Source organism: Onychostoma macrolepis, chromosome 23, assembly GCF_012432095.1.
Source record: "Onychostoma macrolepis isolate SWU-2019 chromosome 23, ASM1243209v1, whole genome shotgun sequence".
NCBI lineage: Eukaryota > Metazoa > Chordata > Actinopteri > Cypriniformes > Cyprinidae > Onychostoma > Onychostoma macrolepis.
Window position 1 is genome coordinate 9,205,234 of NC_081177.1, and position 16,916 is coordinate 9,222,149.

General features: G+C 36.3%; 1 long non-coding RNA gene across 1 annotated transcript; it reads left to right on the top strand.

The window, feature by feature from the left end:
- Window positions 1-1,718: 1,718 nt before the first annotated feature.
- LOC131532679 (uncharacterized) lies at window positions 1,719-6,933 on the top strand. Its single transcript, XR_009268943.1, has 3 exons — window positions 1,719-2,074; window positions 3,352-3,404; window positions 6,553-6,933. It is a non-coding gene; the product is annotated as an uncharacterized LOC131532679 (long non-coding RNA).
- Window positions 6,934-16,916: the final 9,983 nt, after the last annotated feature.

The window sequence follows — 16,916 nt, forward strand, 5'->3', positions numbered from 1 at the left end:
ATACCAACGCACTTGGTAGTATGTCATTCTCTTTCCGGACATGTCAGCGCTATCTATAGTCACATGATAATGACGTTGTATTACAACCTAGAAAGAGGCGGTATTTCAAAATACATGCAGTAGAGTTATGGCGTTGAGGAATTTTGTAAACAACTGTAAACAAACTGAAAAAGTGGTTATAAGCTTTATTTCTGAGGTGCGTTAATTACATACAGTTCATTCGGTTTTCTGGATTTTTCGATGGGTACAATTCACTGTTTTGTTCTTGCGTGTCATAACTTGATTATTTCAGAAGTTCTTAAAAAAAAAAATCCTGCACTACAACATTTTCTGATGTTTTGTTATGGAAATATGACCCACAGAACATAAGTACCTGACCAATCAAATGTACCGACAAAGCATGATGGGCATGTCATAGCTTGATTATTTCAAAAGTTCTCAAAAATGTTGTAATACAGGATTTCGTTAGACAATGAATTTATCTTGCCCTCTCCGTGCTTATTTTTGTTTGTTTTTTTGTTTGTTTACAAAATTCCTCAACGAGAAGATTAAAAATGGTATTACTATAGTAAATGTAGGCTAGGCTAACCGTGTTTTTTGGGCGTTTTTATTACGAGTTGTAGCTTATTACCACAGTTTTACTACAAATACCATGGTTAAACTATGGTTAGTGTAGCAAAACATGTTTAATTTGTTTTTACCATGGCTTACCTATAATAACCATGTTTTTTGGTTGTAACCACGGTTAATTTTCGTAAGGGATATTTTCATGTTATTTTATATCTTTTTATTGGCGTGTATTTGTGAAAATGATTAGGCTATATGTTTAACACATACCACATAATGCTGTGCATTTCAAGGCACTTAGACCTTTAATGTTACCTATGTTTTGTCAATGTTAAAATTATTTTTAATATATCATCTGCTAGCTGCCTCATGTCACAGAAGTCAGTTAATTCTCAGCACATAGAGACTCTTTCACCTAGATATCACACTACAGAGACTGTGTCTGTTCCCCGAACTAGAAGAGCAAACTATCTTAAGAGTAACTATTTAATTGATGTTCAACAAATAAAAAAATTATTCAATACAGAGAAACAAATGATAAAGCTTGACTTATTAAATATTAGGTCCCTTTCTACAAAAGCACTTTTAGTAAATGGTACAATTACTTATCATAACCCAGATGTTCTCTGTATGACAGAGACCTGGCTAAAACCAGAGTATTACATTAATTTAAATGAGTTAGGTGCTTCTTCTAGGCCTTCGTGGGGGTGAGGGGGTGGTTGTGGGAGCGAGTTGTAGTTCCGGTGGTATAAATGGTTGGCTGAATTGGCGATATCCAGCAATGCCTGTCTGTTGCATGTTAGCAGTGCATTGTATTTGTGCACTGCAGAGAAAACAAGAAAAAAAAAAAAAAAAAAAACGGCATTCGAGCAGGGAGCGATCAAACGAGTCTGCCTCGGGGGCGCCATGATTAAAAAAAGGAATTATAAATGAATTAATTTTTTTTTATTAATATAATTATTGTATTTATTAATCCAAAAATGATGTTATGCTACACAATTTAGTATTTAGATTATTTAGGTTAAAGATTAGAAAAAAAGTGTAGGGTTTTTAGTGCAAGTGGACTTTTATTTTGACACCGGAAATCTTGTGTTTACGCGGCCATGCGTAATTGCGCGTCTACACGTCAGAACGTCTGTACACGAAATAACGCGTGTAGACGCAATAACGTGTACAGGCGTTATTTCGTCTGTACACGTTACGTGTAAAGATAAATGTAATAATACGGCCTTCCATATTCCGGTAACTTACAGTGACGGAGAAATGAGCTGCATGTCATCTGAAATTTTTAGATCCCGTCAATTTTCCACCGGAGCCGCTCGCGTCAGTTTTGTGTTCTGCGCGTGTCCGCGCGATCCAAATGCTCGCTCTCCGCCCAAATTTAAAAGCTACCGTCGGTTAATGAAGATTTGACGAATGAACGCGCGGCTCGAAAGTGATAAGACTTTCAGTTTTATGGACGGCGCCATCTTTGATTTTACTTTGGTCACTGTCGCTATGGTTACTGGTGAGGAATACGGGCTTGACTCCCGTTGCACGTTACAGACAGTATTCTAAACACAACTGTAAGCGGCTGTGTGAACGAGACATTTCGAGACTCACACCTGTAAAGAAAATGCGGTTGTCAATTCCAAAAACTGACAGTGTGAACGTAGCCGTAGAGGTAGTGACAACCGCATTTACAGAAATGCAGTGTGTTCTGAACTGAACTGAACAGTTGTTAATGGCGTATTTGAACGTGCATCAGAAATGTGTCTTCGTCTGTATGTGAGATATGCAAGAAAATAACAGTGAAAGAAATCTAAACTTAGCACATTTTGACAAGGGGCTAGCAGCGCTCATGAGCCCTGCGGTGGTGTCAGTGTTGCCAGATCTTCACATCAAAAAACAAACAAACAAGGACAAGCAAAAAAAAAAAAAAAAAACACCCAAATGCTTTAGGTTTTATAACACACAAAAAACTAATTTATCTCATATCCGCAACAGACCACTTTATTAACTCCATAATCTTTATGATATAGCCTAAGACCAAACAACATGCCTAAGCACTTGTAAATATGAGGACATGGCAACACTGCAAGACAGCGCTTTCTAAAGCAGCCTCCCCAGCATAAACACAACGCAGCACGTCTATCAGCAGTAGTTTAGTTAAAATCGACGGACAAAAATAGTCTTTAGCCAAAAAATGACATAACAAACGGCTATTTTTTTATTCACTCCCGCAAGACGACAAAATATTAATATGATTACAAATGCGGGAGTGACTGCTGTTCCATACACACATGGAATGATAATTTACGGGACTCACTCCCGCATTTAAATGCGGTTGTCACTCCTGAAACTTGCAGTGTGCACGTGGCCGAAACAATTGAGAAACATAAAATGTTAACATACATGTACTGTTTATAATATATATAAATGTGAAATCAGGAAATATGAAAACTATTTAGATAGATAGACAGACAGACAGAAATATTAAATGGAATACTAAATATATTATTTTATAAGTTACATTAATTAGCTTTAAAACAATTATAGAGCAGGTCATATGTTTTATGTTTTTTTTTTTTTTTTTTAAAGCGTCCTAAGTGTTTGTGGGCAGGTCAGAGTGTTCATATTTCTGTGGGCAGGCGGGGATTATGCAAATGTGTTACCTAGTGACACAAAACAGTTATTTTTCGAAAACCCATATGACCTGCTCTTTAAGATATGTCTCATTTGTGATCAGTTAATCTTTTGTGTAAGAGACTTCTGTCTGTGATTTTTTTTTTTTTTACCCTACAGCCCCAGGAGGTCAAAGGTCAAGTCCAAGACTGGAGGTCTGAGGTTAGAAAGAGGTAATCACAGTCAGTTAGGCCGGGCTAACCGTGTCACTGCCACCCTCTTTGATTTCATTTTACCCACAATCACACAGAGCGGCCGGTTCCGCGCTGCTGCTTGACCCCCTTGTGCCGGAGTATCAGATCAAGTCACAGCACGACACACATTTCACAGTCATTATAAACGTGGGACGTCCATCGATAGATCTATCTGATGAGGAGGTCTGCGTCTTCAGTGGGCTCGAGAGATGAATTAAATAACCTCATTTAAGAGAAGCAATAGAATTTGGGTTCATCATTTCAACTGGCCAAATAAAAATCGAATTGACCCAGTTCAATCCAGCAGCACTGGTGTGGTTAATGTATTTCAACGAGCCGTAAATGAGCGCAGTAAATGAGCAGGAAAAATCAGTGCTCGCAATGGACCAAACACTGAATTTTCTTCATTAATTTGGACTGTATAGCACGCACGCAGAAACACACACCTGTCCATGTTTGATAGGAGATGCATAAGTGGTAATATAGGAGAAAAAAATGACTTTAGATTAGAAAATACAAAAGCAGCGGGTGGTCTGCCATCAGTATGCGGTTGAAAGAAGCCCCAGACAATTATCTATTGATTACATTTGTAAATCCAACAGTGCAATTTAATGGGCTTTAGCTGGTAATAGGAAAGTTTCTTTGGCAAGAAGGAAACACAGATATTTTGTTGAGAGGATTAGTTTAATCTATTACCCTCTGAAATCACTAGGCAATTACACAATTGTCTCATTAAGAAAGAAAGACTATATAAGTCTATAACACTGGCGATTATAAAGTGAACCTTCTAGTGTGCGCCAGTAATCCCAGCTGACATGTTGACACCATAAGGGAACTTTGAACTCCCTGAACTCATAGTACAGGTCACAGCAACAAGTCAGACTGTAAACATAAACTGCACTGTAAAACATGATCGCAATTTCAAAAGTAAAAAATGCTACAGTAAAAGCCTGTTTGGGATTTTCACCCAAAAATAAAACTTCTGTCATCCTTTACTCACCCTCAAGAGCTGTATGAGTTTCTTTCTTCTGTTAAGCACAAAAGAGGATCATTTGAAGAATGATGGTAAGCAGACAGTTGACGGTAGCCATTGACTTCCATAGTATGAGAAAAAAAAGATTATTAACTTTAATATAAATATTTAATGTAATCTTACAGTACTGTTAAACTTACAAGTTTCTGGAGGTGAAAAAGAACAAGTCATCTTATAATTTATAAAAACCATAAACTGAATTCCATGTGTGTCACATTTGATGATTTTTGATTGAAATAATTGTTTCTTAGTTAAGTACATTATGGTTTTGTGTTGCATCCTATGATGTTAAATTAAAGGAACACTCCACTTTTTTTGAAAATAGGCTCATTCTCCAACTCCCCCAGAGTTAATAAGTTGAGTTTTACCGTTTTTGAATCCATTCAGCTGATGTCTGGATCTGGCGATAGCACTTTCATCATAGCTTAGCATGGATCATTGAATCCGATTAGACCAGTAGCATCGCGTTCAAAAATGACCAAAGAGTTTTGATATTTGTCCTATTTAAAACTTGACTCTTCTGTAGTTATATCGTGTACTAAGACCGGCGGAAAATGAAAAGTTGCGATTTTCTAGGCCGATATGATTAGGAACTATACTCTCATTCCGGCGTAATAATCAAGGAACTTTGCTGCCGTACCATGGCCGCAGCAGGTGCAGTGATATTACGCAGCGCCTGAAAGTAGTCCCCAGCTAGGTACCTATTTATAATATAGCTGGGGACTACTTTCAGGCGCTACGTAATATCACTGCACCATGGTACGGCAGCAAAGTTCCTTGATTATTACGCCGGAATGAGAGTATAGTTCCTAGCCAAATCGGCCTAGAAAATCGCAACTTTTCATTTTCCGCTGGTCTTAGTACACGATAAAACTACAGAAGAGTCAAGTTTTAAATAGGACAAATATCGAAACTCTTTGGTCATTTTTGAACGCGATGCTACTGGTCTAATCGGATTCAATGATCTATGCTAAGCTATGCTAAAAGTGCTATCGCCAGACCCGGAGATCGGCTGAATAGATTCCAAAACGGTAAAATTTGTTTATTGCATTATTTAAGTGTCATGTTTGTTACTATGATGGTGTTTTGTATTTGTGTGCAGCTTCTATATATTAATTTATGGAGGCCTGTTTCCGCCACTGAATAAAAAATTTATTTAAAAAAAAAATTGAGTCTTTATCTCGCAATTCTGACTTTTTTCCTTGCAATTGGGAGTTCACATCTCACAATTCTCACTTTTTTTCTCAGAACTGCATGATATAAATTCACAATTGCGGGTTTACATCTTGCAATCCTGACTTTAGAACTCACAATTGTGAGAGGAAAAAAAGTAAGAACTGCGACATATAAAGTCAGAATTGCGAGAAGGAAAGTCTGAATTGCGTGATATAAAGTTGCAATTGCGAGAAAAAAAGTTGCATTTACAAGGAAAAAAAAAAACATTATTTACTTTATTTATTTTCTATGTATTGACTTTTCTTCTCAATTCTGACTTTATATCTCGCAAATCTCTCACAATTGTGAGTTCTAAAGCCAGGATTTCAAGATGTAAACCCACAATTGCGAGAAAAAAGTCAGAATTTTGAGTTAAAAAAGTCACAATTACATTTTATTTATTTATTTATTTTTAATTCAGTGGCGGAAACAGGCTTTACATCATGTGATACATGTGATGCATCATGTGGCTTTCCCTTTACCATGTTTTTTTATGGCGGCTGTCAGTGTATTATTATAATTGTACAAGGCAGATTTTTGTACCTCAAAAGGTTGGTATATTAGCATTATATCAAGTAATGAAACATAGGTTGTAGATTCTAGACAGAGATTTGTACATGTTTATATGAAAACAGGCTGCTTGCCTGTGCACAAGGTGTTGTGGGTCTCTGTCATGTTCTGCTCTCAACATTTGGCTCCAGTCCCTTCAATGCAGTTGTTTTATCATAAACCTGGAGAAAATCATAAGTTCAATCATTTGTAAAAAGTGTTACGAATGGATTCGTGTGTTGCTAAGGAAACGGCGTATCATTTGTTCATGTGTAGATCTTTTCCTGTGTTTTTCTCTGTCTCTCCCTCTTTTGCTCTAATTGATTACAGGTGGAGCTGATTACGACTGAGCTGGTTGGTGACAGGAAGGATCGCCGTGGTACTTAAGTCATCCGGTGGAAGGAATTGTTGGCTCCCTGCTCTCTTTGTTGCGAATATTGCTGTTGCCACTGTGTAATGTGTGTTGGTGAAAGGATCGCTAATGTAGACATTTGTTGTCAACCATTGAATAGTTTAGTTGTAATTGTATGTTTGGTTGCTTATGTCCTGGACCTTGTTTCAGTGGAGCTTGGTATAGGGAGGTGGGTGCCTGTTTGTTTTCTCCTGTTTATGTTCGCAGAGAGGTAAGAATTTGTATTGTATTTGTCACTTGATTTCTAGGTTAGTTTGTGTATAGTAGTTTTGTTTATTGTAATTTACTTTGGCAATTTGCCCCTCCTGAAGTTTGATGCTCCTTTTGTATCTTTATTTAATAAACTTACATTTACTTTCACTTAAATAAGTGTCTTGTGGTTGAGAAACTGAGAACGAGAGCGAGGACCCCAGGGATCTTTCCTAGATGGATCCCTGTTAATTGTTACAGACCAATTTATTTTCTTTGAGTAGGGGTTTAATTTGTAGTTCGTAACAAAAGCATAACAAACCACACAACAATTTCAGGATGTAGTGCTATGCAGACGTACACTACAGTGGCAGGGGCTTTTGGAAGTACTTGAGCCCGTGTCCTTGGTCGGCAGAAGGCTCCATGGTAACACTGATACACTGTATAATGCCACTTTTTTTTTTATTTTATACTATTGTGCTTGATTTATTCTAGTTAATGCAATGTGGAGGTTAAAGGTGAAGTGTGGCATTTCCATCAAGGCGACCCTAAACCGAGTTGCAAAAATAAGTTACAAACAGGTATGCTGTCTGTCATTGGCCACATACTTTGGAAGGTCCTGCCCCCCCAGCTCACACTATTGGTTGACCCAATGTCGCTTTGTTGCCTGGTTTGAGATAACCGAATCAAACTTCTGTTGGTCAAAAGCTGATTTTCAGCAATCCTAAAATCCAATTGGCTTCATGTCAGTTGACCTGACCAGTTGATCTATATGCATGCATGACAGACAATTTCGTCATTCTGTCTCTAAGCTACTTACAGTTATCCATAATAAATGTGACTGATTAAACTACTTCTAAGGTTTTTTTTTTTTTTTGTCCTCTGGCTACAAATCCCATCTATCTATCCATTGCTTGCAGGCTAAACATTACACTCAAGACCAGCTTTTGAAGCTCAATACAACAGGAGCATAATAGCGCATGAGCAATGTGAATAACACAATTAAGCACAACCTTGAACTTGCAAGCTGGGTTATTTATGACGGTGGTCAGATATAATTACACATTGATCGAGTCTCCTGACAGCCTGTGGTGAGAGTTAGATTGACCCTGCATTGGAATAATACCGTCCTAATGAATGATCAGTGACACACAGAGACGCTAATGCTGCAGAAGTTTGGCTAAGCGTGTCCGTTGAGCATGGAGAAACGGCCGAAGAGAGAGAACGATTAGGCATTCTGTGTGATCGTTCTTTTGAAATTATGGATCTGTCATGAGCGGACAATACCACTGACAAATACTGTAATGGGGTGACATCAAACCGGAATGAGAGCGGGACAGCTGACAAATTACACTTTGGGCTTTCTCTCTTTTTAACTTCTTTTTCTCTCTTACCCTTTTCATCTTTCATTGCACCTTACAGCTTCACATTTTGTTTATCTTCTAAATCAGAGGTTCCTCTAAAATTGAGCATCACGTGTCAATTCAAACACAGCACCAAATTTATCTGAAATTACAAAAATGACATCAAAATCAAACTTTAAAATGTACTGATAATACACAGGCTAAACAATATGCAAAATTATTACAATACTAATCTGAATGTAAAATGTTTATTTGTTGCAAAACAATATATGGTACAGCACGTGTAAGTGGTCAAAAATGACTTCGATTAATGCATAATACATTTACAGTGCCATGAAAAGGTTTTTGCCCCTTCCCGTTTTTTAAATTTTTTTGCATATTTGTCAAACTTAAAAGATTCAGATCATCAAACTAATTTTAATATTGCACAAAGATAATGCAAGTAAATACAAAATGCAGTTTTTAGATGATTTCATTTATTAAGGCAAAAAAAGCTGTCCAAAGCTACCTGGCCCTACGTGAAAAATTAACTCCAGTTAAATCATGAAAGAACTGTGATTAAACACATTATTTTAGAAAGCTGAGTTAAATTTCACAAGCCAAACCCAGGCCTGATTACTGCCAGACCTGATGAATCAAGAAATCACTTAAACAGAACCTGTCTGACAAAGTGGAGCATGCTAAAAGAGCAACACATCATGCCGCGATCTAAAGAAATTCAAGAACAGATGAGAAACAAAATCGTTCACATGTATCAGTCTGGAAAGGGTTATAGAGCCATTTCTAAGGCTTTGGGACTCCAGCAAACCATGGTCAGAGCCATTATCCACAAATGGAGAAAACTTGGAACAGTGGTGAACCTTCCCAGGAGTGGCCGGCCTACCAAAATTACTCCAAGAGCACAAAGACGACTCATCCAGGAGGTCATAAAAGAACCCAGAACAACAAATGAAAATAAATCATTTTAAAACAAACTCCCTTTTGAGGAAAGTCTTTTCACTCGGCGGCCATATTTGCATCGCCTCCGGGCAGCTCATACAAGACCTATCTTAATGAATGAAACCTCAAAAACTGCATGCTGAACTCACAATTAAATTACATATGTCAAATCAACAACAAAAATCTGAAATTAATTGCTGCATGAATGTTGTTTCTTATGCTCAAATAGCATTTAAAAAGCTTATTTTTCAGGCTAGACCAGCCAATACACATGCGGAGTCATAACGTGCTTATACTGCGCATGTGCATCGGCTGGTCTAGTCAGGTTTCTATGGGAACATTGGCTCTTTCATTTAGAAAGTGGGACTATTCCTCCATATTGCACGTTGCAGTTTCTCCCATTCATTAGTATAGGAGTGAACCGTCTTTGTATTTCTATAGTCTTTGTTTTAAATAGTGCTGTCAATCGATTAAAAAAATTAATCGTGTTAATCAGTCATGGACTGTGATTAATCATGATTAATCGCAAATTTAAAGTACTAGGATTTACCTGTAAATGTGTTTAAAAAGAAATGCATGACAAACTAGTTTAAGGAAACCCAACCTTTCACACTTCTGCCAGGTATGAGACATAATCCTTATTATTCTTTTATCATTATTCTTTTGTTTTTATTCAGCCATTATCAGCCTTTAAACTGGCAATAAAACGTTTACCAAGCCACATCGCTTCAATCCCAGTATACATTTTCCCAACTATTATCAAAAGTATTTCTAAATAAATACAACAAAACATTTCTTGCGACCTTACGTGAAGTATTATGACAAAATGCATTATAAGGAAGAATTGGACCTGTTCTGCAGCTGCATTAGAGCTAACATTAACATCATGCTACATAAGACAACTTATGAGATTAATAGTACACTTTTACTCAGAACTCACTTCAAACCACCATCGAGTGTTTGTAATAACTTCCTTTTGCGATCACATGTGGAATTTGGTCATTTACTGCTGTTAAAATATGCTATTTATAGCCTTTTATATCGCTGCACAAATTAGCATTTCAGATGTACACTTTCATCTCAAGAAAATCGCATACAAACCATATCTATCGTAATTGTGTGTTTATTATCTAATATAATCTATAGTGGCTGTTGTCATGTTTATTTCTGCTGTGTAAAAGACATGTATGCTCTGGCTGAAACTCACGTTGTTTGTGATGTTACAACCGCCTCTCCGTTCTTAAGTTGCCAGGGATACATTCCAAGCATAATACACATTAGTAAAAGGATCTATTTTTATTTTTATTTGTCTATATACACTTTTTGCGGCCGCGGTACATTATAAAAGTAGCCCAAAAAACCGCAACCCACAGCTCTCTAATTTTTTCCCACGACTGTATTTTCAAAATAGCCCACTTGTGCCGCGACCCTGGCAACACTGGTTCGCTGTACCCTCATCACACAATGATAGATAACCTTCCGCGCTGCGATGACGGGAAGTTGGGGTCAAACCTTATCAAACGATTAATTTGCCTTAAAAAATATTAACACGTTAATTTTGTTTGGTTAATCGCATGCGTTAACGTGTTAACGTTGAAACCCCTAGTTTTAAATAAACAATTACTATAAAAGATAAAATATTTTTAATTTACCTGCATGCCATGTGATCATTAATCAACATCAAAGAAACCACGAACATGCAAATCTGATACTTAATTATTGAAATATTTATTTTAAAATCTCAGGGGTACTTAAAGCAAATATATTTGGTGAATAAGGTTTAGATGACAAAAAGTTTTGGAATTCCTGGATTACATGTAATTAAGAAATAACGTGAATGTGTGCATTTTAATTAGTTCTAATTAACAATACATGGTTAAAATACCCACTGAGTAATAATTCAAATAAAAATTAATGTGTTCATCAGTAGTTGATGCAATGTTGAAACCCTTCTTAAACCTGAAATGATTTTTGTAAATCCAGTGGTCAAATGCTGTCGACACCTGACTAATCACTGATCTTTGTGTGAATGTCCACAAAACTGGACTATATGTGACCCTGGACCACAAAACCAGTCTTAAGTGTCAATTTTCAATTGAGATTTATACATCATCTGAAAGCTGAATAAATAAGCTTTCCACCGATGTATGGTTTGTTAGGATCGGACAATATTTGGAATATTGAGAAATATTGAGAAAATCGCCTTCAAAGTTGTCCAAATGAAGTTCTTAGCAATGCATATTACTAATCAAAAATTAAGTTTTTATATATTTATGGTAAGAAATTTACAAAATATCTCCATGGAACATGATCTTTACTTAATATCCTAATGATTTTTGGCATAAAAGAAAAATCGATAATTTTGACCCATACAATGTATTTTTGGCTATTGCTACAAATATACCCCAGCGACTTAAGACTGGTTTTGTGGTCCAGGGTCACATATATACATATATAATATGTACATAATCGGTAGGCTATTTTAGAAAGGAAAATTTAAAAGATGAAAAAGAGAAATTAGGGAGAATCAATGAATTATGAATAATTTATTGCTATTGTGTGAATAATACGTAATCATGTAATCCATAAAAAAGTAACTGTAGTCTGATTGCGAGTATTTTAAAAATGTAATGTACTCTAATTACAAGTACTTAATTTTTGGAATCTGATTACGTAATCCAGATTACACGTAATCAGTTACTACCCAGCTCTGTATATACACATACATACAGTATAACTGCAAATGATTTTAAAAAGTTGATTTTATTTTGCTAGCCTAATTACTGTAACTATGCAAAATTACATTATTTTGACATTGTTTTTTATTTTTCTCCTTTTTCAATTTTTGAAGACATCTGGTTACTTAGCTTACTTGGTTTTTGTTTTTACAAATTACTGTATTATCAAGTATCAAGCATGATTTTTAAAATATTTAATAATGTTTTTTAAAAATGCACTTTTCAATGTTTTTGAAAAAAGTCTCTTGATCACCAATTCTGCATTTATTTGATCAAAGTACAGTAAAAATAGTAATATTATGAAATATTTGTATAATTTAAAATGTGTTCTATTTTAATATATTTTAATTGTAATTTATTTATGTCATGGCAAAACGGAATTTTCAGCAGCCAATCTTCAGTCTCACATGATGTGTCCAAAACAAATAAATAAATTAATTAATTAATTAATTTTAAAAATCATTTTATATGCTGATTTGGTGCTCAAATAACATTTCAAAACTTTTTTTTTTCAGGATTCTTTGAATAAGATGTTCAAAAGAACTTTTAATTGAAATTGAAATCTTTTGTAACATTATAAATGTACATCTTTATTGCCACCTTTGATCAATTTCATCCATCATTGCTGAATAAAAGTATTAATTTCTTTTTTTTTAATCTTACTGACCTCAAACTTTTGCACAGTAGTGTACATCAACAGTTGTTTTGTCCAGCCTTTTCGGTGACAAAACAACTGTGACAGTAATGAGAAATGGTGGGGGTCAGATGCTAGCTGAAGGTAACATGAGGTGGATTCCCATTTTGGACACACACTTCACTCACGACTGTGTTGCTTATGGCTGACTGACCGCTCTGTCACTTCTCTGCTCTTCCTCTCACCAACTTGCAGACCATATAGACCACTGAGAGTGGAGAAAAAGGGAAAAACGGCACTGATTGCAAAGCCATGACAAGAGAAGCCATCGATTTCAGAGTGGAATTAATGAAGGTCCAGTCAGCGTTGACAGAGCCATGGCAGCTTCAGAGGAATTATATTGAGCACTTTGCACTCGTGGCTATTAGACTAGAGATAAAGTGTGTCCAGTGATGACAGAATAAAGGATTCAAGCTGTTAAAAAGGCATTCATTAAAAAACAATTTACTCAAATGCTGTTTTACAAGAGACCGGACCATTGTTTGATTTCACCCCAAATCTAATTGAACTTTGTCAAAACTTTAATGTTCTGTCAGCCACGTCCGACCATTTATTTCAGTGAATCTTTTGTGGAACTGAAGTTTATTACATATCTGGATGATGAATCAAACCAAACGTAAGGCTTTATTTTCAGTCAGCCACACCCATGTGACTTGATCGTGACAAAATCCATAAAGAAACTTGTGTATAATTTTCTGTTCAGCTTGACAGCATGCTATTAGAAGTCATATAGCACTTTCTTTTAAAGTAATACTTTAAGTCTAAAGTCTGATAATGTTTTTTTGCAGAGCGGTGGGGTTTAATTCAGTCTTGAAGGTCGAGTAAAATCGACGCATGCCAAAAGAAAAGCAGTGGTTTCATCATACTTTAAAAATACTGATAAAGCTTCAGAAAAACACAACCAGTTGGGAGTCATATCCAGCAAAACAGCAGCTGATGTGAACAGGTGGAATGGGAAAATATTTTCTATTCATACATACTATACATCTTTGTCAAACTTAATCTGCTACAGACATGAACGATTCCTCAAATCATGTAGCTTGTTGAGGAGAGGTATGCTATTAGTTTCCTATGTGATCTGCCTAGCAAAACAGATGAAAAACATCTGAAAGACAGATTTGAGACATAGTTAGGGACCAAAATGCCTCCTTAGACTTGGGCCAGTGTGGGTGACGCAACAAACTTCTGTATTCAGTAAAACAGGTTGCATCACTTCTGCTTCAGGTCTTTTGTCTAAATACGGAGCTGTTTTACTCAAAATGTCTTCAAAGTAGCTACCAAAGATGAGTTTAACCTATGACCATCGCATATGCAGGTTGACATCTAAAAGCTTTATTTTCTTCTTTTTATTAACATTTCGATAACAGCTTAACATGTACAAATTCTTCAGAAGGTGACAATCACAAATAGCTTATACTTTTGGTTAATTAACTTTTTTATTCATTATTAAATCATCCATCCATCCATCTTAACAAATAAAAATCTTATATTGTTATACACTTTTAATACAAATATAGGCCACACAAGGCCACAAACAATACAGTGACTGCATTACATTACATTTGTAAAGTAAAATCTAAGGTAAACTTACTGTAATTCACAACCTTTCATGGCATATTTCTAAATATATACAAGTAAATTCACAAGTTAAATATAATAAATAAATTATAAATACTTGAATAAAATAAAACAAGGACAATAAGAATGTGCATCAGCTTTTATTAAATCTAAATTTTATTTAAATAAATTTGTTTTTATAATAAAATAGTGAATTAACAACTGAAACCGCATCATACAGACTATGATGATGCATTTCAACAGACATTAACATCCTAAATATTTCAAAGTTATTTATATTTCATTATTATTATTTTTAGAGTAATGTACATTTAACACTATACTTTGTTGAATTACCCTGAAATTAAATTACAGAAAACTAGTTCGCACTGCTGCGTGAGTGTTTTTCTACCTGGTCTCATGGCATTTACGTACCTGGGTGCACTTTTTAGCATGACATGAAATACGTACCAATAAGTACATATCACTGCAGTTTCCAAAATAAATGAACACTTTCACACAAATTTACAGAGTCGCGATTAATTAAGCGTAATTTTCGCACACTTACTTGAAGAATATCATGCTATGACTTAAAAACAATATTAATATGCTGGGAGATTTGAAAACTGATGCTTTTGAACGTTAGCATCGCACACATCCAGCTTCATATCTATGGGTTTTCATAGATAATAAGTTTGTTCGGTAGCTCACGGAGTACGAAGATGGAATTAGGAGACGAGAAGCACCAGTTCGAATCCCATGTAAATACGGTTCGACAAAGCAGCTAAAATCTGCGTAAAAGGAAGTTCAAATGGCACAGTTGCATCAGCTAATACATTTTTATAACAGTTTTGCATTTGTTAACACTATCGGGTAGGTTTAGGGCTGGATTTGGTGTAGGGCATATTTTCAACACTATAGAGCATTAACTTTTAGCGACAGTCCCCGGATATTTGAATTCTGAACCGCCGCAATACGTATCTGAAGCAACGTAATAAAAAAAACAGCAATACGTACCAATATCTACGTAATAAAAACGTGCCAGGGTTCACATATTGAACCTGTGTTTTAGCCCCACTCAGTGGACATTTCTATTTGAAACTGCGGCGAAACGTGCAGTAAGGTACGTAAAACGGTGTCGCACAAAAAGTGCGCAGAGGTACGTATTTTTATGAGACCAGGTTGGTGTTTTTAATACAACAACTGAGGGAGTGAAGGAAAAGTTGACATCTTTTTATCTTCTGACCAACTTAATCCCATAACCCCCTTTCTTTTTTTTTGTAAGGTCATAGAAATGCGATTATGTTTTGCTATTGTAGCAAATGTGAATGCATCAATTCTATTTGTTGTAGTTTCCACTCACAACTATAGAGGTTTACTCAACTATTATGGCTTCCGCTTCTGAGAAATCCCAAAATGTGACCTAGTACTCCGAAAGACTTGCATCAGACGGCCTGTATAGGCCATCTGACAACCACAGCCAGCAAAACACCCGGTAACATTTCCATTCCAGGTTAGGGCAACACTTACAACACTTATTATGATGGGTATAAAACTGTTCCCAGCCTGAAAACAATCATAATAGATGATGTTATTAACGTCCAACGGCTATTTACCCCAGCGTTTCCTCACAAACATTTTATATCTTCAGTCTTCAATGAAACGCACTAGCTCTGAAATACCAATAGGATTTTCAATCCCAGCACCTGTCCTTGATCTCCAGCCCTATACAAATGCAAAGCCATGATTTATTTTTCCATTCCCTGTCAGAAAAAGAGCTGCTCGTGGCATCAGCCACAGTGGCTCCACAGCTGGACCTTTCATACCATAAATACATCCTCCAAAAGAAGGTGCCAATACTGATTAAGGAGAAGAAGTGTCCCACTTTGACCTGGATTAGAGAGGTATTAGGTGGAGTGGGCTGTGTGCCGTGAGCCATCTCCCTTCATCGCCGCTGCTAATGCGGAGGCATAGCTCTGCTCGCATCTAAATGTTTCATTACGGCGTGAGCGGAGATACCAATTTCTCTCCCCATCTCTCCCTGCTGCCGACCGCTTCTCCCGCAGAGGGGAGCAAAGCATGACAAATTGAAATAAATGAGAGTGCAGAAAAGGTGGTGGGGGAGGCCGCTGGTCTGAGAGGTTGGGGGAAAGAAGGAGGTGGGACCCTTTTTACATGCATCTCACTCTTTCTCTCTCTCACTTTACTTCTTCATCTTCTCCTTTTTTGTTGGACAAAATAATGAAATACACTTGATTGTTATTGGCCATGACCTTCATCTAGCGATGACAGCGGTGGGATAGACAGGGGCCCTTTATGGCTGAATGGTCATTTGTGTATGCTGAAATCTTTGTAGCCTCCATTTCTCCGATAGTTCCTTTGCTAGTGTGTGAAGATCAAAAAATTATGTTTTTCTTTGCCGTCTTGGTTGAAACTTCCATATTCATATAGTGGACGTGACTAGAGAGCTCACTGGCAAACTTATGCTTCTGATGCAAGAAAAGTTTTGACTCGCTCATGCCTGCAGATCAAAGATGTTCAGTGGGATATAGAGGAAAGCAGTCTGCGTTTGCCAGTAACAGTCTATGTAAAACATTTTTGAAACCATGAGTAAATAATGCATCAAGTCAGTGGTAAAAAATATGAAAGTATAAAATAAGATTTTTTGCACCTAAAGTATTCAGACAGAATATGAATTCTCAACAATCTTTAGATAATGTTTGGGTACCTGAATTGTTCAACAACTGAATCTTGTTTTAGAGCAGTTAAAATTAGGTGCTTGTAGTACAATTCTCTCATAC